Below are 24,638 nucleotides of genomic sequence, written 5' to 3'. Positions count from 1 at the left end.
GGAAAAAAAGAATAATCTGCTTTATCTCTAAATTCAGAGTGAGAATAAGTAAAGGTTTTAATAAGGAAAGGAAGGGAAGGGAGGGAAGCTGACTGATTTTTCAAGACAACCAATAGCTTCAGATAAGTGTTTTATCATTATTTGGTTAAGCTTCCAATAGCTTATGGATGCTACCATTTTATTTTTGGAACATCGTTATCTTTGTAGATTAATGCTTACATTTCAGGAGGCAGGGAAGTAACACGGCCAATGTAAAAATGTCTTGTTACTTTTACAAGGTGTAAAACGGAGAGATTGTAGGGAATGCAAGGTAAAGGCAGAGTTTTAGTTTCTAGAGAAAGGGATTGCTTTTGGACAAAGCCTTCCTTGAGAAATGAATCCAAACAAGCACCGAAGAGAAGAAAATTTCTTTTGCAAAACAATCCTCAAACTATTCCTTACCAAATCCATAAAAGATGGTTGCAAATTGCCTGCAATCATACACGTATAAGATCGCAGGTAAAATAATTTGGGTTTAATAAGATCAGAGAAACAAAGTAGGTTTATATTCATGTTGATATTTGACAGAAAACACCAAAATTCTGCAAAGCAATTATCCTTCAATTAAAAAATAAACACATTTAAAAAAACAAAAAGGAAAAGAATCCATGTAAAATCAAACAAGTCATGTTTAAAATTACCACTAGAGGGCACAAAATGGGGAAAAGAATAAATAACAGAGAAAATAAATTTATTTTCTCAATAACAGTGAGAAAAAAATAAATAACAGTGATAAAAAATTTCAAGCTCCTGAAATCTCTGAAGGCAACGATAATAATAACAACAGTCAACATTTATGAGGTACTTACCATGTACTAGGCCCAATTTTATATGCACATATATGCATATATGTATTAATATATATATATAATAATTCAGTTTAACTTCACAACAACCCTGTGAAGTAGGTAGCTGGTAGATTGGGGAAACTGAGGTTAAATAATTAGTGCAAGGTCATGTAGTAACTCAAAAGTATCACTGGATTCCAATCCAGGCAATTTTACTTCCAAGTCTGTACATATACTCATTCCCTTTCCCCGTGAATGAATGTCCTTTCTCTGTGTATGTGTGTACTTTATTACATAGAAAAGTGTGTACAATCATGCTCTGAACTGTGATAGAGAGAAAGTAGTGTTTGTTTGTTTTTTTTTTCTAGCTTGATAAATTTCTACTGCATTATCTGGCAAGCTAGAAATTTTGTGACTGGTTTCATATACACATATGTGTGCTGGGTCTCTCAGCCATGTCCCATCCTTTGCAGCCCCGTAGACTGTAGCTTTCCAGGCTCCTCTGTCTGTAGAATTTTACAGGCAAGAATACCGGAGTGGATTGCCACTTCCCACTCCAGGCTATCTTCCTGACTCAGGGATTGAACCTGCATCTTGTGTCTCCTGCATGAGCAGGCAGATTCTTTACCACTCACGCCACTTGGGGAGTTCCCTCATATACATACCTTGGGAAATAAAAGTCTAAAAATGTGTTTTATTAATGTTGCAAACTGCCAACTCTAATGAGTTTTCTGGATAATCTGAACTAATAAGCAGGACCTGTGATGGTGACATTGACAGTGTCAGGGGGAGACTGACCCTAGAACGGAAGAGTAGCTGCATAAACCAAGCACAGAAGGGTGATACAGGGCAGTGCTGGAGCTCTCCTGGTAAACACTGAATGGTACCAGGGGTGGGAAGATTGGAGACCCCAGGGTGTCCTTCAGTCTTACTGGTGCTGTATGGAGGAAGGTGCATTTTAAAATAGAATGGTTGAGCCTTGATTGTTAAACCTCATGCTCTCTGGACCCATTCCATTTCTACACTTTCCAGCTTATTGCAATTTAGGGCCTGAATTTCAAACCTGCCATGGGCACATATAACTTGTCAAAGTAGCTAATTCTCCAATACCAGCACACGGGAAAAAAATTAGGAAACTGTCGTGGCAGTGTTATAAAAGAGAGGCAATACACTGAAACCTAAAAGTCAGTAGGATTAACGGGCCAGACAGAATAAGGGTCTAAAATATGCATGGTCAATATTTTCAAGGAGATGCTATCCTATTTTCAATCAAAATTCAATCAGGCATGTTTAGGGGAACTTAGGAATTATATTAAAAAATATACATGGGAGAATAAAGGTCTTTGAATAATTTGGTTACTTTTATCTAAAAAAAAGCAAAGAATGGGAACACATCCTGCTAGATCAAAGCATAGTAAAAAGCCATAATAATGATACAATAATAATGAAACCAATGTGGAATTCATCACAGATAGAAAGACCTCAGAACACAATGGCAAGTTCAGGAATATATATGCTGCTGCTGCTAAGTCGCTTCAGTCGTGTCCGACTCTGTGCGACCCCATAGACGGCAGCCCACCAGGCTCCCCCGTCCCTGGAATTCTCCAGGCAAGAACGCTGCAGTGGGTTGCCATTTCCTTCTCCAATGCATGAAAGTGAAAAGTGAAAGTGAAGTCACTCAGTCGTGTCCAACTTTTCGCGACCCCAAGGACTGCAGCCTACCAGGCTCCTCAGTCCATGGGATTTTCCAGGCAAAAGTACTGGAGTGGGGTGCCATTGCCTTCTCCTCAGGAATATATATAGACATGTGTATAAACACATATATGAATTTTCTATATGATAATGGTGCACTATAAGTGAGTGCAAAAACAATAGATTTTTTTGGTAGATGGCATTAGGAAACTGATATAATTCAAGAAAGTTAAGTTGGAATCATACCTCACATCACAAGTTATCCCAGGTGTTCAGTTCAGTTCAGTCACTGAGTCATATCTGACTCTTTGTCACGCCATGAACTGCAGCACGCCAGGATTCCCTGTCCATCACCAACTCCCAGAGCTTGCTCAAACTCATGTCCATTGAGTCAGTGATGCCATCTAACATCTTATCCTCTGTCATCGCCTTCTCCTCCTGCCGTCAATCTTTCCTAGCATGAAGGTCTTTTCTAATGAGTCAGCTCTTTGCATCAGGTGGCCAAAGTATTGGAGCTTCAGCTTCAGCATCAGTCCTTCCAATAAATATTTAGGACTGATCTCCTTTAGGATTGACAGGTTGGATCTCCTTGCAGTCCAAGGGACTCTCAAGAGTCTTCTCCAACACCACAGTTCAAAAGCCTCAGTTCTTCAGCGCTCAGCCTTTTTTACAATCCGATTTTCACATCCACACATGACCACTGGAAGAACCATAGCTTTTACTAGACGGACCTTCGTTGACAAAATAATGTCTCTGCTTTTTAATATGCTGTCTAGGTTTGTTGTAGCTTTTCTTCCAAGGAGCACGGGTCTTTTAATTTTGTTGCTGCAGTCAGTATCTGCAGTGATTTTGGAGCACAAGAAAATAGTTTGTCACTGTTTCCATTGTTTCCCCATCTATTTGCCATGAAGTGATGAGAACGGATGCCATGATCTTCATTTTCTGAATGTTGAGTTTTAAGCCAACTTTTCATTCTCCTCTTTCACCTTCATCAAGAAGCTCTTTAGTTACTCTTTGCTTTCTGCCATAAGTGTGGTGTCATCGGCATATCTGAGGTTATAGATATTTCTCCCTGCGATCTTGATTCCAGCTTGTGCTTCACCCAGCCTGGCATTTCCCATGATGTACACTGCATGGAAGTTAAATAAGTAGGGTGACAATATACAGCCTTGATGTACTCCTTTCCCAATTTGGAACTAGTCTGTTGTTCCATGTCTGGTTCTACCTGTTGCTTCTTGACCTGCATATAGGTTTTGCAGGAGGCAGGTAAGGTGTTCTGGTACTTCCATCTCTTGAAGAGTTTTCTACAGTTTTTTGTGATCCACACAGTCAAAAGGCTTTAGCATAGTCAATAAAGCAGAAGTAGATGTTCTTTTGGAATTATCTTTCTTTTCCTATGATCCAACGGATGTTGGCAATTTGATCTCTGGGTCTGCTGCCTTTTCTAAATCCAGTTTGAACATCTGGGAGTTCTTGGTTCATGTACTGTTTAGGCCTGGCTTGGAGAATTTTGAGCATTATTTTGCTAGAGTGGGAGATGAGTGCAATTGTGTGGTAGTTTGAACATTTTTTGTCATTGCCCTTTGGGATTGGAATGAAAACTGATCATTTCTGAGCAGTCCTGTGGCCACTGCTGAGTTTTCCAAATTTGCTGACATATTGAGTGCAGCACTTTAGCTGCATCATCTTTTAGAATTTGAAATAGCTCAGCTGGAATTCCATCACCTCCACTAGCTTTGTTCAAGTGAAGCTTTCTGACGTCCAGTTGACTTCATACTCCAACATGTCTGGCTCTAGGTGAGTGATCACACCATCATGGTTATCTGGGTCATTAAGATCTTTTTTTGTATAAATCTTCAGTGTATTCTTGCCACCTCTTCTTAATACCTTCTGTTTCTGTTAGGTAGATATTGTTTCTGTCCTTTAATGTGCCCATCTTTGCATGAAATGTTCCCCTGGTATCTCTAATTTTCATGAAGAGATCTTTAGTTTTTCCCATTATATTGTTTTCCTCTATTTTTTTGCACCGTTCACTTAGGAAAGCTTTCGAATTTCTCTTTGCTATTCTTTGAAATTCTGCATTCAGATGAGTATATCTTTCCATTTCTCCTTTGCTTTTCACTTCTCTTCTTTCTCAGCTATTTGTAAGACCTCCTCAGACAGCCATTTGCCTTTTTGCATTTCTTTTTCTTGGGGATGATTTTGATCACCACCTCCTGTACAATGTCACAAACTTCCATCCATATTCTTCAGCACTCTATCTATCAGATCTAATCCCTTGAATCTATTTGTTACTTTCACTGTATAATCATAAGGGATTGTTCTTGCTGTTTTTACCAGGAAAATTGATAAAAAAAATTATCAAAGCATACTAGGAATAACAGTGTGGCAGGGAGAAACACTGAGCCTGATGAGCTATTTAAAGAGCATGGATAGATTTTTAAATGATGTTAAACTGAAAAAGTGAAAGCCAAGCAGGCCAATAGAATACAATTAATTAGTGAAATTCAAAACACTTACACTCCCTAAATAAAATACAATTTTCAGACTATAGGGGAGGAAAAAATTATTTTCCCTGTACCCTTTTTAGGTTCATTGGCTGGACCCTATAACTGGACCCTATGATTTTATTAAACTAATTTCTCTAAGATCTGAGATTTCTATGAATCTTTTATGAAGGTTGCTTATGTTTTCCTGTTTCCTGAATTTTACCATCTTGTAATGTTAATAGCACAGGCTTGTGAAGAGATGGTGAGCTTACTATACTGTGATATAATGGAATTATGGAATATATACATAGTTCTTTCAGTTAGCTAGTTCAATTTCATTTGTTAGAAAATTTCCCCAGTTGTCCATTAGTTAGTTGATTAATCCAACAAACTTTTGAAGATCATTTTACACACATGCTGATATGTACTGAATATTGGAAATTAAAAGCACACGTGCACACACACAGATGAACACACACACACATACACAATATTACCTGCCTTTGTAGAATGTGCATTCCATATTGGGTTTTAGACTTTAAATTAAACCAAAAATTTCCCCAAATTTACCTCTCTGTGACATTTTAACTGCTCAACCTCTGCAGCAAACCAAATAAACTTATTACCTCTTCTACATGAGAGCTCTTTAAAAATTTCAAGAATCACCGGGATCTTTATGTGTATATATATGTATATATGTGTGTGTGTGTGTATATATATATATATATATATATATATATATATATATATACACACATGCTAAGTCACTTCAGTCATGTTGGGCTCTTTGTGATCCCATGGACTGTAGCCCACCAGGCTCCTCTGTCCATGGGGATTCTCCAGGTAAGAATACTGGAGTGGGTTGCCATGCCCTCCTTCAGGGCATCTTCCCAACCCAGGGATTGAACCTGCATCTTTCATGTCTCCTTCATTGGCAGGCAGGTTCTTTACCACTAGTGCCACCTGGGAATTATAATGTGCATCCTCAGATCCACCAAGGCCATCTTAAAATGCAATACGCAGAATTGATTGTAGGTACTGTTTACCCAATCAGTTCAATTATTAAGTATGAGAAAACAGATAGTACGGAGTATTTTTAAGTAACCAGTATGTCCACATCATGCCATTATTATTCAGGCTTCAAGTGGTGCCCAGAGGACTAAAGAACAAAATAAACTGGAGGAGCCTCAGAACACAGGAACAGAAAGCACCAGATGCTTATCGTCCTTCTCACAACGTTGCAACTGTTGCTAAATTTTTGAGCCCTCCAGGGCAGCCTGGCTTGTCTCCTTTTGTCTCATATAAGGAAAGGTATTTGTCCTGTTCTTCTCCTTCTCCATATAAGGAAAGTATATGTTCCTCCCCCATAAGGCAAGATCTCTACCTCGTTCCTTTTTTCCGGGTTATAAAAACAGGCAGATGACCCATGTTGGTCACTGGCTTTCCCTTGACCAGTCGTCTGTTCTAACAGAGTCTCCTGCCCTCGTAAGCTCTATTTTCCTCTCCTTCTGCCTCGTGTCTGGAAATTCTTTTTCAACCCATGGTGCAGACCATGACACTTCATGATGTGTCATTTTGGAGACGAGGAACCACATTTTCCATAAGTCCCTTTCTTGTGTGCTAGCGTGGGCCACGAGGGAGATCCTTAGGAGACTGGAGGGTCAAGGGAGCCAACAGCTCTGTTTTAGCTCACACACGTTTCTGATACGCTGAGTCACTTCCTTGGGTGAAAGTAGCAGCTGGCTGGGCCTGCAACTGCTCTAGCTTGCCCCGAATCTGCGGTCAGCTTCATTTCAGTTTCACCTGACCCTGAATCCTGGGTCAGGTGTGTGTGTTACCTCTGTGACAAAGGACCCTGGAAATTCTGCAGGATATCTTTGTCACCAAGGTCCCAGGCAGCAAAAGTTGACATAGGTTTCAGTCTGCCCTCTGTGGTTTCAACTTGTGCTTATGGGTTCCTACTTTCCCTGGTCTCCTCCATTTTATGTTCATCTTCCCTTCCTGACTGCCTGCCTAGGACTTCATGCTAGAGTTTCCCCTTATTAAATGTGATTACTTTGAGTTCAGACCCTCAAACTAGACTGCTGATATTAGCTTGGGTCTTAGTTCATCTCTCTAGTGTATTAGATTTCTCATCTGAAGCTTTGCTTTCCCTCAAGTCTTACTAAAAGTATTTTTTATGTTTTCATTCAAATGATAAAAATGCTAATATTAAGAGGAAAGTTTCAAGGACAGTGTAGAGACACATGATACTGGGAGCTTCATCTTATCATGGCCTTCTAGTTCAATTGATACGTTGCTTTGCGGTGTTAGCGAAGTGTTCTCAGCATCATCCTTATCACACATTGCTGTAATTGTTTATTTACTTATCACTCTCAACAGCCAGACAGTAATATCCTTGGTGAAGGGACAAAGCCTAATTCAATTTTGTATTTTCTGTGCAAGCACAATTCTTGGCATTAGAGAGGCACTCAATAATTATTTACTGAATGTTCAAGCTTCATTTAGAAGGATAAAGAGGAAATTCAAGAGATGAATAGGGTGGGGAAGGGTGTTTTAGCCAGTGGAAGCCATGAATAGCAGAGCACACTGGGAAAAATTGAGGACAAGCTCAGTACTGTTAAATTTCTTTTAAGGAATTCATACTATGGAAATACAGGTAGGCAAATAAACCAACCATCAGATTGGGTCTTCAGAAAAGCATCTCCAGAAGTTTCAATAAAATACTACAGGAAAATAATAGTGGGAACTACTGAAAGTTGTGTTCATATTTTATTTTTAAGAGTTTTTGGGTGCAGACCACTTTAAAAGTCTTCATTGAATTTGTTACAATATTGCTTCTGTTTTATGTTTTGGATTTTTGGCCCTGAGGTAGGTTGGATCTTAGCTCCCTGACCAAGGATCGAACCCACACCCTGTGCATTGGAAGGCAAAGTCCCAACCACATTTTAAAGGGCATAAGGTGGAGGCTGTCTTTTTTTGGTCTTATATCTGTTTTCAGACACTTTATGTGACTTTTAAATGAGCTGGATAAACCATCATATTTTTCACTTAAAAAAAGAAACTCAGAGCTAAGATATTTGAGCATTTGCTTTTGTTCAAAGCAAGGATTTTTTTGATACTGACTTCTTCGTTATTTCTTTGTTTCTCTCTTCCATCGTACACCAATGACTTTCATCCTAGTAAAATGAAGGGAGAAAAAGGGAGGGGAGGAAGGAAAAATGAAGGAAGGAAGGGCAAGAGGGATGGAGGCTAGGATTAGGTTTCTAGATTTTCTTCTGAAAGATTCTGAATCAATAGATCTGAATTGGATTGTACTGTGAAACTGTGTTTTTAGACATTTCCAGAATTGATGGTGGTGTGTAACTCAGGTTGAGAACCATCATCTAAAGGGGTATGGTAACAAACTGAAGGAAAAATAAGCAGAATCACAAAAGGTCATCTATAATATGAATATATTATATTCATATGTAAGCTACTGAGTCACCCATTAGACTATTAGTGACACCTACAGTCAGGACTGGATCAATGAATCACTATCCTGATTCTAGGGAAAGTGAAAGTCGCTTAGTTGTGTCCGCTCAGTTGTGTCCGACTCTTTGCGACCCCATGGACTATACAGTCCATGGAATTCTCCAGGCCAGAATACTGGAGTGGGTAGCCTTTCCCTTCTCCAGGGGATCTTTCCAACCTAGGGATTGAACCCAGGTCTCTTGTATTTCAGGCAGATTCTTTACTAACTGAGCCTCAAGGGAAGCCCAAGAATACCGGAGTAGGTAGCCTATCCCTTCTCCAGTGGATCTTTCTGACCCAGGAATCCAACCGGTGTCTTGCACTGCAGACAGTTTCTTTACTAACTGAGCTATGAGGGTTCTAGGTCACATTTTATTGCTCTCTCCATGGATCACCTGTAAATCAAACACCAATAAATTTTCTGACTTGATCCACATGCAAAGAACTGGCCATTTCCTTAAAAAGATGCTGATATACTATTTTCAGAATTTTGCAATATTTAATTTGTAATTAGAATAATTTTGAGGCAGTAAGATATTTTCAATTATATTTCTATTGATCCATTTCTCTTCTGTAATAATTAGATACAGGCTTATAAATTCAATAATATATATGAGAGAAATATAGCAACAAGGATTGCCTGTAAGAAAATGCAAATTATAGAGAGTGGGTAGGTATGCGGTGATTATGGCAAGAAGGAGCTCTCTAAAGGAAAAAAATAGGACTCAAAATTGGCATTTCAACTCCATTAAGCTCATTCTCATATCAAAATTACCTGGAATATTATTCCAAATTATTCCATAACAAAATATTGAAAAGTCTACAAAAACAACTACACAGAATCTGAAGTCATAATAAATTTCAAAGTCAATGCTGTCATGAATATAACATAGAAGTATTAAACAGAACATTATCTATTCAGAGTCCAGATTTTTTAACCAAAATAACTTCAATTGATTACAATGTTAAAGTTGGACTTTGCTGTAGTAGTTATATTTTGAGACACGTTGATTTTTAGAGGTTTAAAAGTATTTTCTAGTCAAATATCTTTAAAAATCAATCAGTATCAGATTAAAAAAAATCGCAGTATCAGAGCTTCAGTGATGTGCAGTTTTCAAACTGCAGTGCATTTCTGGTTTGTCTATTCTACTACATAGTTTAATTTGAGAAAGATAGGGATTGAAAGTAGCTTAGGTTTGATCCTAGACTGAGAAAGTTGAAGTTTAGATGGAACAGCTATTGCTATTTGACAGAATTGTGTTGCAATTTTAGTACTACTAATCAGTTCATATACAAAAATGCTCTGATTATTTTTAAGTTGTATATATGCTTATATTTTAAAGGTTAATAAACACTGAATTTTGCTTTTTTGTGGAATATTTGGATTTCAGTCAAATATTCTGACTTCTTTAATCACATATTTTGAGGATACAGATTTATTAAACTGAAAAATTTGTCATATGTATGAATTTTAAATAATATATTGCTGGGGTCCAGCCCTGGCTGATCCAGGGTATTCGAAGGAGAGATGGCCTAGGCAAGTATTTATATGTTAATTAGAGATATAAGAGTAATAGAATGAGGATAGCTCAGTAGGAAAATTCAGTGGAGAAAAGAGGCTGAGTAGCTTGGTTTGCGCGGGAGACCAATAAAACTTCAAGACAAGAAGTTTGCACCACTTATGTAGGCCGCAGGCATCCTTCCGTTCTCCCGAAGGAGAGGAGACACTGAGGCCTCCCCGGTCGGATCTTAGAAGCCCAGGTATAATTAGTAAGCATGGTGGGTTCCGCGCTCCAGATGGAGACTCAGCTGGAAGTTAAAGGGAAGAATGACATGGGGAGACCAAGCATTGGTGAAAAAGGCCCGTAGCTTTATTTTCAACAGGGGTTTTTATACCCTAAGTTACACATAGAGGATAATAGGGGATGCAAAGTCAGCAGTTTTTGATCCTTATCAAAAACCAGGGTTTCTTTCCTGCAAATTTATCGTATTCAAATGGCTTAGGTGATTTACATCATCTTCTGGCCAGAAGGCCTATTAACATTTTATGACTCTTGACAAGGACTTATCAACAGAGACTTATTTTCTCTAAGAGTAATTATTTTAAGGTTTGGCGCCATCTTCCGAAGATAAAATTGCATTCCTATAGGGCGGATGTGTAATGGGTTTATAACAAAGGAAAGAATTTATTACCTTAAGGGTCTAAAGTTACTAACACCAAGGCCACTACTTATTTTTTCTATATACCAACTATATTAATTAATACACATTCAAGGATACAATTCAGGGGATGTAAAAACTTGGCAACAAGCATTGGCTCATCAATGAAATCTTTTACTAGTTTTATTCTGACAGTTTCTAACTCTCTGAGAGGCTCTAAGCTATTAGAATATCTTAAGCTTCCCGTGACTGTAAACAATCGTAGGCATAGCTGTAGGAGTCCAGGTAAACTTGTCAGGCGAGTTAGAGAGCCATCTGAGGGGTTTGGATTTAAACACTCCTAATTGCCCAGGAACTTTTATTAATTGGAGCTGTAAGTTAACTCTTTGACAGAGAGAGCGAGATGGTGGTAGGGGACAGCCCCCAATAAAGTCAGAGGTGAGAGCACAAAGCAATAAAATAGGCAGACTCTGGTTTTTTGGGTGCAGATGCTCGAGAATATCCGGGGGGACTCCTGAGGCTCGATCCCGCCTTTGTGTATGCCGAGCCTCCTTCCTCATGACCATTGTCACGAGTGGAATGCCTCACCGGCTCCCGGCAATATATATGAATACATATATTTCTATATAGATATATGTGTCTGTATGTGTAATTTGCACTGAATTTAGGTATTTTAAGGCCATCTCATTTACTTCCATTCCCTTAGAGTACTACTTTTATAACTTGAGAGTTTCTGAATTTTTTTTTCTGCAGACAAAATAGAATTAAGGAAAATACTCTAGACAAACTAACAAATGTTTTAGATGATTAATTATAATTCAGGTCAATAAAAGATATTAAATAGATACCTATTTCTAGTTATACTTTAAGTCTAATTGTATGTCTAATGGTATGAAATTTTTATAACATACATATAATGATGAAATTCCTCATTAGAAGAGAATATAGAGAAAGAGATCATTTTATAGTCCAAGTCTATTTATGTGCAATGCAGAATGCAGCAGTGGAGCTACCTGATGAATATATGTAATCAGTTCAGTTCAGTTCAGTCGCTCAGTCATGTCCGATTCTGCGACCCCATTAACCACAGCACGCCAGGCCTCCCTGTCCATCACCAACTCCCAGAATTCACCCAAACCCATGTCCATTGAGTCGGTAATGCCATCCCACCATCTCATCCTCTGTCGTCCCCTTCCCCTCCTGCCTTCAATCTTGCTCAGCCATCAGGGCCTTTTCTAATCAGGGCCTTTGACTCTTCCCATCAGGTGGCCAAAGTTTTGGTGTTTCAGCTTCAACATCAATCCTTCCAATGAACACCCAGGATTGATCTCCTTTAGGATGGACTGGTTGGATGTCCTGGCAGTCCAAGGGACTCTCAGAGTCTTCTCCAACACCACAGTTCAAAAGCATCAATTCTTTGTTGCTCAGCTTTCTTTATCGTCCAACTCTCACATCCACACATGACCACTGGAGAAACCATAGCCTTGACTAGATGTATCTTTGTTGGCAAAGTAATGTCTCTGCTTTTTATTATGCTGTCTAGGTTGGCCATTACTTTCCTTCCAAGGAGCAAGCGTCTTTTAATTTCATGGCTGCAATCACCATCCGCAGTGATTTTGGAGCCCAGAAAAATAAAGTCAGCCACTGTTTCCACTGTTTCCCCATCTATTTTCCATGAAGTGATGGGACCAGATGCCACGATCTTAGTTTTCTGAATGTTGAGCTTTAAGGCAACTTTTTCACTCTCCTCTTTCACTTTCATCAAGGGGCTCTTAGTTCTTCTTCACTTTCTGCCATAAGGGTGATGTCATCTGCATATCTGAGGTTATTGATATTTCTCCCAGCAATTTTGATTCCAGCTTGTGCTTCCTCCAGCCCAGCATTTCTCATGATGTACTCTGCATACAAGTTAAATAAGCAAGGTGACAATATACAGTCTAGACGTACTCCTTTTCCTATCTGGAACCAGTCTGTTGTTCTATGTCCAGTTCTAACTGTTGCTTCCTGACCTGCATATAGGTTTCTCAAGAGGCAGGTCAGATGGTCTGGTATTCCCATCTCTTTCAGAATTTTCCAGTTTATTGTGATTCACACAGTCAAAGTCTTTGGCATAGTCAAAGCAGAAATAGAAATAAATATATGTAATATTTAAAGTTAAATATTATAATTTCATAAAAGCAGATTTGCATTTACTTTAACTGAAATTCGTGGTGGTTGTGGTTTAGTCGCCAAGTTGTGTCCGACTCATGATCCTGTGGACTGTAGCCTGTCAGGCTCTTCTGTCCATGGGATTCTCCAGGAAAGAATACTGGAGTGGGTTGCCATTTCCTTCTCCAGGGGATCTTCCCAACCCAGGAATCAAACCCAGGTCACCTGCATTGCAGGCAGATGATTTACCAATTGAGCTATGAGGCAAGCCCAAACTGAAACTGGTAGTCTATAAACAAGGTACAGTTCGGTTCAGTTCAGTCCCTCAGTCATGTCCGACTCTTTGCGACCCCATGAATCACAGCACGCCAGGCCTCCCTGTCCATCACCAACTCCCGGAGTTCACTCAGACTCACGTCCATCGAGTCAGTGATGCCATCCAGCCATCTCATCCTCTGTCGTCCCCTTCTCCTCTTGCCCCCAATCCCTCCCAGCATCATAGTATTTTCCAATGAGTCAACTCTTCGTATGAGGTGACCAAAGTACTGGAGTTTCAGCTTTAGCATCATTCCTTCCAAAGAAATCCCAGGGCTGATCTCCTTCAGAATGGACTGGCTGGATCTCCTTGCAGTCCAAGGGACTCTCAAGAGTCTTCTCCAACACCACAGTTCAAAAGCATCAATTCTTTGGGGCTCAGATCCTACTTAATATACAGTGATGAGTACCTCCATACATTATACACACATGCACACACACAGACAGCTAGACATATTAGGACCAGACTCTATTTTACTGGAACTTTGGGAAATTCAAATTTAAGACAAAAATTTGGCAATTGCTGTAAAAATAAACAATAATTCTGAATTAAAAAAAAAATTTGCTATGTATTTATAGTCATTTCTGATATAGTCATTTTTGATTACTTTAAATATAAAATATTTTCTCTATAGATTCTAAAGTTTTGTTATATAATTTTTTTATTGAGGTATAGTTGATATATGGAGAAGGCAGTGGCACCCCACTCTAGTACTCTTGCCTGGAAAATCTCGTGGATGGATGGAGAAGCCTGGAAGGCTGCAGTCCATGGGGTTGCTGAGGGTCGGACACGACTGAGTGACTTCACTTTTACTTTTCACTTTCATGCATTGGAGAAGGAAATGGCAACCCACTCCAGTGTTCTTGCCTGGAGAATCCCAGGGATGGGGAAGCCTGGTGGGCTGCCGTCTATGGGGTTGCACAGAGTTGGACACGACTGAAGTGACTTAGCATAGCATAGCATAGTTGATATATAATAGACCTATTTATTCAGGAAAGTAAATATTGAAATATAAGGTACATTTATTGTTTGTACATTATAATCTTTTAAAGGCTAATGTACCAAGTATTCATCACTAATAAATGCTGATGTGCAAAAGTTGGGTCACTTTTGAAATCAATATATGTAAGATATGAGTCCTCATCTTACACTGAAAATGACATAGAAGGAAAGTGAGGGCGGGTCTTAGTTCCATCACATGTCAGTCCTTCTTCACTTTGTAGTAAGTTGAAGGTATATGTGCATGAGTCAAAAAACAAAATAAAAACAGTTGAGTCACTTTTGTGCAGTACTTGGTAAGAACAAAGTACACACACATATAAGCTGTGAAATATGAATTGGGTGCTTTCAGTGATGGTGCAAATGAGTTCAGTGCTCTTATATTTGTACCTAATCTGGGACCCCAGGCTCGTCATGATGAAGGCGTTTGTGTAACTCAGTGAAGCTATGAGCCATGCAGTGCAGGGCCACCCAAGACTGAGTAGGGTCATAATGGATCACAGTGGGTCATAGTGGAGAGTGCTGACAAAACGTGGTGCACTGGAGGAGGGAATGGCAGAGCACTCTAGTATTCTTGCCACTCCAGTATTCTTGCCACAAGAACTCCATGAACAGTATGAAAAGGCAAAAAGATATGACACTGGGAGAGGAGCCCCTCTGGTCAGAAGTTGTCCAGTATACTACTGGGGAAGAGCATAGGGTCTTGCATAAAGATGAATGATAAAATTCTTTCTAATAATTAAAAACAAACTTTTCTTTACTCAGAACACCATTACATGGGAAATAAAAAAGACATGAAAAGTCAAGGGAGAGACCACAGAAGAAAGTAAAAAAAACTGTATAGTTAAGTACTGGTAATGGAACTTCTTCCTGCTTTTTGAATAAGGGTCCTGCATTTGCATTTTGCACTGAGTTCTGCAAATTATTAAGCTATCTCTGGCCAACTTACTGAGGCTCAGGAGAGGATATTGCAGTGGCTTACAGGTTGGTGATTCTGTCTCGCAGGTGCTGTAACAGATACTTTGACCATCCTTCCTGGCTCCACCGTTGTGGCAAACCTCTCCAGATTCTCTCAGCCAGCTTGCTGGGGCCAACTCACTGACTCACACCACTGCACTGGCCTGCCCTGCCCTGTTTATTTGCTTTGCCAACCATGGGGCTGGCATTTCTAAATTTTTTTTTTCCCACAGTATTGCCAAGACAATAGAGTTCTTTTCCTTTGCTTAAGTAGTCTGGCTGAGCCACAAATGGAGAATGTAATTCATCCCCTCAAAGTTCTAAAAGTTACAGAGAAGCTGCAGTACTTACTTTGCACCTTCTCCTCCATGGATCCCATGATGGGAATAAAGTTGCTGCTTACTTTTCAGGCTGTCTCTGTGCCAATGACTTTGCTGATGACTCTACCTGTCCTTTTTATTTCTACTCCATGCAGAAGCTCATTATAGAAACCATCAGCTGAGATGGGTGTTTGGAGCTTAGTAAAGAAAGTTAAAAAACTGCAACAGACTCCACTTTCTACCCAGACTTTTAAGACTAAGTCTAATCTATCTATCTACATATATATTGTCTCACATGCATCCCATTCCATTCTTTTCAAATGCAGTCTTTCACTTTTGTACTGATTTATCAGTATCCTTTTAATATTAAGAATATTAAAGATTTATAGATGATACACTGGATATATTTTCTCCCAATCTTTATTTCATCTCTGTTTTGTCATGTCTTTCATCATGTATGGCCTTCCCTGGTGGCTCAGAAGGTGTAGAATCCGTCTGTAATGTGGGAGACCTGGGTTCGATCCCTGGGTTGGGAAGATCCCCTTGAGAAGGGAATGGCTACCCATTCTAGTATTCTGACCTGGGGAATTCCACAGACAGAGGAGCCTGGCAGGCTACAGTTCATGGGGTTGCAAAGAGTCGGACATGACTGAGCGACCATGTATATATTTTATTTTAAATTTTACATAGTTAAAATTTGTGATTTATTTTGTTCTTACTTTGACTGGAATTCTTGTTGTTAAGCATATATTTTTGTTTTTGCTAGAGACCCATAATTACATAAGACAAAGAAAAGCTTCCTTCTATCCCTTGTTTACTCAAAGTTTTGGGTTATTGTTTTAATAGAAAAATCAATGTTGACTTCTTACCAAACACATTTTGAGTAGATATAGAGATAAATGTATATTTTCTCCATTAATATAAAATAGTAAATTACCTGCATGGGTGTATGCTCAGCCAAGTCTGACTCTTTAGAACCCCATGGACTGTAAACTGCCAGGGTCCGCTGTCCATTAAATTTTCCAGGCAATAATACTGGAGTGCATTGCCATTTGCTACTCCAAGGGATCTTCCCGATTGAGGGATTGAGCCCACCTCTCCTGCATTGGAAGGCAGATTCTATAGTTTCCTAACGTTGAATTATTCTTTCAAAATATACCCCTTTTGACCTTGTGGTGTTATTGCTAAATGTCTATCATGGTGTTATTGGTGGTATTGCTAAATATTCAATGTGTACATTGTTAAGCCTATGTAAGTATATTTCGCAGCTGATAGTTTTAGTGTATTATGAATATTTTTTTTTCCTTCCTTTTGCTTCTCTCTTGTGTGTGTTTGTGGGCATGTTTGTGAGAATTGCTATTTCCCTCCACCACTTATCATTAGTACCTCTAAGTACAATATAATTTTCAACAAAGTCAATAACATCTGGTAAATTTAGACATTTCTATTATTTTTCTGGAAACAATCCTCCTGGAGACCCTCTTTTTCCTGTCTGAGCTGGTTGGACTTTTTTTTGAAGCACAAGGATCATTCTAGGACTCCCCTTTTCCTTCATACTTTGAATTTTTCACCTTTTTCTTCTGGAACTACTGCTTGTGGCTCCCATCTCCGTCTTACTTGATTTGTTGCAGAGACAGGAATGAGAGCCCTCAACAAGTTACACTACTCCAGTCTGAGTTCACGGTGCTTTGTGCTGCGTGCATTTATCATATCCCTTCAGTGTCATCCTGATGATTTCTGTTCCTGTATTCCCCCTTCAGTTTGATTTACTCTCTTGATTTTGAGGATTTTATTCAGTAGCTTGCCGAGAAAAAGTATGCATAGAAGATAAAATTTTTGAAACAGTTCATACATTAACATGGTTTATTTCATTCTCATATTTGACCATTCAACAGGGCTTTGAATTCTAAGTTGGAAATATTTTCCTTCTGAATTTTGGAGGTATTTCTCTTTTGCTAAGAAACATCAAAGCCATTCTATTTTCTGACCACCTCTAATATCCCTTTCTCCTTCTAGCTGAAATTATAGAATTTTAGAATTCTATAATTATAATTATAGAATTATAAATTCTATAATTCTATAAATTATTATAATTCAAGAATTATAGAATTATAGAATTATAGAATTTTCTCCTTGACCAGAGTGTTCTGAAGCTTCACAATGATGTGCCTTTGGTATGGGTCTACTTTCATTCATCTGACTAAAGGAACTCTTCAGCCTGCATTTCCTTCTGTTTTAGTTTTTGAACTATTAATATCCCATCGTTGATCACCTCCCCTCTGTTGTCTCTGTTTAATCTTTATTTGGATGTTGAGACTCTTGGACTAATCATTTAATATTCTTTTTCTTTCCATTCTTACAGTAATCTTTGTCCTTCTGCTCCACTTTCTAAAGATTTCTCTTAACTTTATTTTCCAAAACTTCTTTCATTTTTTTCTATTGTGTTTTAAAATCTGATATCGTTTTTCTTTTCTAAATGTTCATTTGCACTTGTTCATTTTTTTCATAGATGTAATATTGTCTCAATATGAGGGGTTTGATGATATTTTTCTATTAAAATTTCTCTCTCTCTCTCTATATATATATAGCTTATAAACCATGCTTTTTCTATTCTGGCTTCTCTTCCATATTAAATATTTCCCTGAGTGTTTGGCAACCTGGTAGTTGTTTATTTTTGTTTAAAATTGTGGGAATATAAATTTATTTTAATCCCTGTGAGTGTATGGGACTTCTTTGACTTTATTTATTTATTTTTTGCAGGACAAACAGGATAATTTATTCTCATTTTTCCTTAAAAGAAGGATACAGTAGAAGTTTTATAATTCAGTATGATTAGACGTGATTTATAATTTTAACATAAAAAAAATGACAACAGAAACAAATAACTAGTACAAATTATAAAACTAACAGAGCAAAGAGAAACTACCTTTCTGATCGGAACATGTACCACAGCTATACTCCCTTAGAAAACTTTCTAAGATTTCTAAGCTAAAACTTCTCAGAAAGGGATCGGAGGAAAGCCTTTAATCTCAAGTATTTAAACTATTCCTGTACCCACTAAATGTTTTCAACAACTTGTTAATCAAGTGCTTCCTAAATTTAGGAACCAGTGACCAAGTGGCCTGAAATAAGTCTTGATCTTATCTTTCCAGCTATAAATTATTACTATTTCAAGAAAACAAAATATTTTCTAAGCAACGTTAAGTTTTCTAAAAACTTCAATTACCTTTTCTGGCTCAGTACCTGACTGAAATGTTCAAATGTTCATATTGCACACAAAAAAATTTGAGCAGCATACTATATGAGTGTGAGAAGCTGATGAATATTAAGACTGAGGCAACTCCCTAATGAGTCACATTTACATGATTTAAATATATACTTTCTATATCTTTAATTAATATAAGTAAAAAGGTAATCTTTAGAACAGCACAGAAATACAAATGCATTAGTTTTATAAAATATATTCAACCCCTTATACGTGCAACAATCTTTTAATTTTGGAGCTGCCACATAAGGGAGCTAGTTTCTTCTCCTTCATATGAAAGCAGGAAGTCATGTGTACAAAGTTATTTATGTGAGAAGAATAAAGAAACACATTCCTTTTCTTTGTCCTTGACAAATATTTATGGAATGTTGGGAATTATGAAAAAACAATTCCAATGTTACGAAGCCCAAAGACTTGGAATGGAACTTTACTTGACGATGGTTTTAAATAATATGTTTTGAGGGATCCTTGGGCTGGTCAAATATACTTGAAAATATTCTTTCCATCTCCTATCTGTAAAGTAAATGTAACAGCTCCTTAGTTAATGGTTTTCAGTGTTCAATATTCAGTATGTGTGTAGACATTGACCCTTTTATTTTCAGTAAAATACTATGTGACCAACTCTATGGAGGCAAAATCAAATTGTATAGTCACACTGAGCCCCGAGAAGAGACCTGTACTTGATTTCATCATCTACTATAATCATCTTGAAATTGTAAGTTTTGAATCATAGACCCCCTAAGTTATGTATCCAGTCCTGGGTATCTATATCCTCAAGTCTGCAGATTCAAGGCCAAAGACCCTCAGTTTTATCCTCTCCAATTCTCTTTGAGGGTAGAAGAAGGGCATTTGCCTAACAACATATAATACAAGTGGGCATCTAGGGATCTGTTTCTAAGTTGGACTTCACAGAATTCACTAGCCCTGCCTTTTAGCCTCCATCCCCCTTCCTCATAAAGTAGCTGTGCCTAAATATAGCTTTCCACTGGCACCAAGGCCACAGCCTACTGGAAGCTGATTTTTGTCTGCCACTCCTATATGTGGCCAGCAATCCAAATTCAGAATGTCTGTTGATAAGCACTCTTTATCAATAGTGAGGTAGGGTCTTCCCTCTGACTGCCAATCCTATATTGTGTGACCAGTGGAGAACCCTGGCCCTAGAATAGCTCTCTGTGTGATAAGGAGAGGTATTGGAGGACCTGTGCCTGTCTTTCTGCTCATCACATACTTTGTGCTTTGTCAATAAAATCTGTTTCTTAACCCACTAGACTGACTTGGTAGCAGCTTCAATAAGGCACAGCCCCAAATGGATGCATTCGATACTATGAGGGAACAAAATTTGCCACCTCAAAATGTGGCTCTTTGGAATAAGGATTGATTTAGGCTGTTTTCTTTTTTTAAATTCTTATTTCCTACTATTGACCATTACCTGCTTTTAAATTTTATTTATTTATTTGACCATACATCATGTGGGATCTTAGTTCCCTGATCAGGGATGAAACCCACACTCCCTGCAGTAGAAGCCTGGAATCTTAACCACTAGACAGCCAGGGAAGACCATAGGCTAGCTATTTTCAAGAAACAGAAGACTTAAAAAGTTGTTCCTTTTACCTCCCCCTTAACTACCTAACAGACTTTATATAGAGGGTCTGTTCCCGGAATAGAGCTATCATTAGCTCTATCTGCAAAGAATCTGGGCTAGGTGTGTTGCAGACTCAGCAAGGCCCGGAGAAAAGAGTCCTCTTTGTTTACTATTGTGTCTGGTCCAGACAATATTTATTTACCAAATATTTGCTTTCCCATTTCCATGTCAGTTGCCTTCTTCCCCTTTGCAGTCCCAAAGCAAGGGTTTTGGCCATTTTGGATAGTTATTTAGCTTTCCTGGGTCTCTCCCATGTATACATGTTATTAAGCTTTTGATTTTCTCCTGTTAATCTAGCTCAAATTAATTTAATTCTTAGACCAGCCAGAAAATCCTAGGAAGGCAGAAAAAAAATTTTTTTCCTCCCTAATAGCACAAAACTAGAAAAAAAAACTTTTTTGAAACCTATAATAATAGTCATAGCAACAAACATTCACATATTTTGTTTTGTCATTTGCAGTGCTGCCAAGACTGTTATTTTCACCTTTACAACACTGGCAGACATGTATTATCTCCCTATTTTATAGGAAAAGAAACTGAAGTTTGGAGCAGTTAAGTGATGTACCCAAATTTACAAAAAGTTTAAGTGGTAATGCTCGGTCTCAAAACCGCTGCCTCCAAACATCCTCTTAACCAGTATGAACATGCAAGACTGTCTCCACAGGCTGAGTTTGCTCTTTTTTAATATTTTAAAAATATTAAATCCATTTTTTCTAAGTTATTCATTGAGGAAAGCTAATCCTCCTGTCTTTCCCTCTATGTCAAGAGCGCCTTAAATAATACCTAAGTTTATTAACTACACATTTTCCTTAGCAACCATTAATCTTCCAGAATGACTACAAAGCTGCTTTGTATCAGAACGAAAATCAGGGTAATGATTTATTTATTTATTTCTCATACCATGTCATCAAAAACACATTTATAGAGCACCTAGGAGGTTGTAAACACTAAGACATGGTATGCTTTTTTGGCGACAGTTTAATGAAAAAGTGAGGGCAATACTAAAGTTAAAACGTACATGGGTGCTCAGTCATATCTGACTCTGTGACCCCATGAACTGTAGCTTCTCTGTGACCCCATGAACACGCCAGGCTTCTCTGTCCAGGGGATTTTTTTCAGGCAAGAATACTGACTGGAGTGGGTTGTCATTTCCTTCTCCAAGAGATCTTCCCAACCTGTGTCCTGCACTGCAGGCCAATTCTTTACCACTGAGCCATAGAGGTAACCTGAGGACAGCAGCACAAATGGCCAAATATCTAATTGTTGAGATCAAGCAGCTTTATTTAACTTGTCAATCTTATTCTTTTTTTAATTTATCAAAACTGTTAAAATATCATGGGAAATAATATATTGGCTCTATTTTGAAATAAAAGTCTCTGAATAAAATCAAATGTTTGGATAAAAATTGAGACATTTAAATCATTTATAGTGGAAAATGTCCTCTCTCACCATCCCCTCCTTCACCTCTCACTTCTATTACAAAGGCTGAAATGAAATTTTCTGCATCAGGCTTTGACATCTTTGATTTTGCCTTCTGTAAATTGCTTTATCTCTAAAATGTGAACTTGAACTAGATCTCTTTGAGAATCAGTCCAGCTGTGAAATCTTTACTTCCATTAGGCTAAATAATCAGATTATTGGGTATATTCAGGTTATTTAATTTTCCTTTCTCATTCATGTGTGTGGTTAGCCCTCTTCCCAATAGTTTTAATTAAACAGTGTCACTTGTTTGAGCTTGCTTGAAATATGAGAAACAGGAATATTAAACAGATAATAAATGAATAATTCATTTAAATGAGTGGATAACTTTATTGCCCCAAACACAGAGGCAAAATGAAATTCTAAAATAAAAGATGATTGGATATGACAGGAAGATGAGTCATAACTGTTCAGTTTATAAATGCATCAAAAATTCAAGATAAAGAGAGAAAGCAAAACAATACTAGAATAAATCACACTTTTATATTTTTCTTAAAATAAGGAAGGCTTTTCTATATGTGACAGAAGCAAAAGCCATTTTTTGAAAGATTAATTAATCTGAATGCATAATACATAATTGTTGGTGATAAAGTCATAAGACAAAAAAGGTATACTGAGAAAAGTTACCACCAAAACAAAGTTGACAGTGACAAGTGACCCGAGCAGGTTTGGTTTCTCCTGAGGCTTCCTTCCTTGACCCTGTAGATGGCCATCTTTGCTCTGTGTCCTCACATGGCCTTTTCTCTCTCTGTACATCCTTTTTTGTCTCTTCCATAATCTTGGATTATGTCCAAGATTAGACATATTAGATTCTGAGCCTGCCCATATGACCTCATTTGACCTTGCTATTCAGTCGCTAAGCCATGCCCGACTCATTGCAATCTCATGGACTGTAGCACACCAGACTTCTCTGTCCTCCACTAACTCCCGGAGTTTGCTCAGATTCATGTCCAGTAAGTCAGTAATCATCTCCAAATACACTCACACTCAAGGATGCTGGCAGGTTAGAACTTCAGTATACAAATTTTGGGGGAACACAGTTCAGTCCATAACACTTTGATCTGGCAAAGATATCCTTTTCCCTCTCAACTTACTTCTGGTGCCAAGTGATAATAGCGTATCAGGACTCAGTCTATCCCTCTTCACCTTTATGTTGGGATGTCCAGAGTTGCCTCAGTCAATACAGGGTGAGTCCCACAGTAAAAGCTCTGTATACCTTTAAGTCATTTCTAGACTGGGTGGCTAGCAATAACTTGTTTCTATGCTAAAGGGATCACAAAACACAAAATTCTATTCGAATAAATCTCAAGTTGCTGCGGCCAGCGCAGCAGGTAGGGATTGAAAGTGGTCAACGCGCAGTTTGGGAAACAGAAACTAGAGACAGAATTAAAGTTTTAAAGATGGGACCAGGGGACTCAAGACCTCTTGGATCAAGAGCCCCGTTCCTCAGAGCCACATCACTTTTATTTAGAGTCTGGGCAAGCAGAAAGTATTTGTTGTGCTATGATGAAGTCAGCCTCCTGTGTTCTCTGTCACGTCTCCCATTTTATTGATTACTTCAAATTATCTTTGTTGTGTTTTTGTACAAGGGGTATCACCTAGCTGGATGTCATAGACCTGCATATGCCTTGGGAAAATATCTTGGTGTGTGCACAGGCAGCATTCTGAACTTGCTCTGACCTGGCATTCCAAGGTCCACCCTATGTTTTTCCTTAGCTTAGCAGGGCATAACAACCCCAGCTGATCAACCCGATGTACTTTTATTTGGGTTATGCTGTATTGCTATATTTTGCTTTTATTTTTTTCCCATGGTGATTTTCTCACGGCTTAGTCAGAGCAACAGGAGGCTGACTATTAACCTCTGCCTATCCCCCTTTTCGCTTTTGTACCAGAAGATATGTTGATCTCGCAACTTCTTTCTTCATTAGTTCTTGGAGGGTTTTCACATGCATCTGAGGACTAAAGAAGATTATAGTGAAACAGCAGAACATAACTAGTGTTCCAGTGAAACCACCTCTGATGCTTTTGATCCACTTGAGAGGACTCAATGAATTAAGGCCCTCTGATATTCCCTGAAGTGTATCTGTACCTGGTAATAGTCTAAGAGAAGCATGCTGTATGCCAATGACTTTTGCTTGTAGCTTTTTAATATTTAGAGTAAAGTTGTCAGTTGTATGGTCCTGCAAGTGCCATTTAACTTTTTCCCAGGAGTGTTCAGATGGTTATACTCCTGGGGGGTCACACAAAAAGTAGTAATGTTCCAGTCACTCTTTAAATGTATTTGTAATTTAAGATTTTGCACTTCTTCTCCTACGAGTAGCACTGCATTTTCTGAATCCACCAACCTGTTGTTAATCTCCTCGTCTATATGAGTTTTGGCTCCCCAAGCAGAACTGGCATTTTTTTTTGTGCCACTCCTGCACAAAGGTGGTGGTTTGTACCGATTGATGGAGAGCTATTCCTGCCATTGCTGCTGTGGTGGTGATGGCAATAATGCCTATTATGGTGGCAATAAGGAGCCCAATAAAATGCTTGGAACTTTGCAAAATAGTATTTAATACTGTGAGCAAAGTATGCATGTCAGGGGAGAGTTCTCAAGGCCTATTTTGAGTTAATGGGAGCCAAACTCCTAAATGTCTATGCAAAATCACATAGGCATGAGTGAGTGATAGTTGCTCAGTCATGCCTGACTCTTTGCAACCCCATGGACTGTAGCCTGCCAGGATCCTCTGTCCATGGATTCTCCAGACAAGATTACTGGAGTGGGTTGCCATTTCCTTCTCCACACATAGGAATGATTAGAGTTCAATAAAGAACTGTTCAAGCAGGTA

Source organism: Bos mutus, chromosome 20 (genome assembly GCF_027580195.1).
Source record: "Bos mutus isolate GX-2022 chromosome 20, NWIPB_WYAK_1.1, whole genome shotgun sequence".
Taxonomy (NCBI): domain Eukaryota; kingdom Metazoa; phylum Chordata; class Mammalia; order Artiodactyla; family Bovidae; genus Bos; species Bos mutus.
This window is presented reverse-complemented; position numbering follows the sequence as displayed.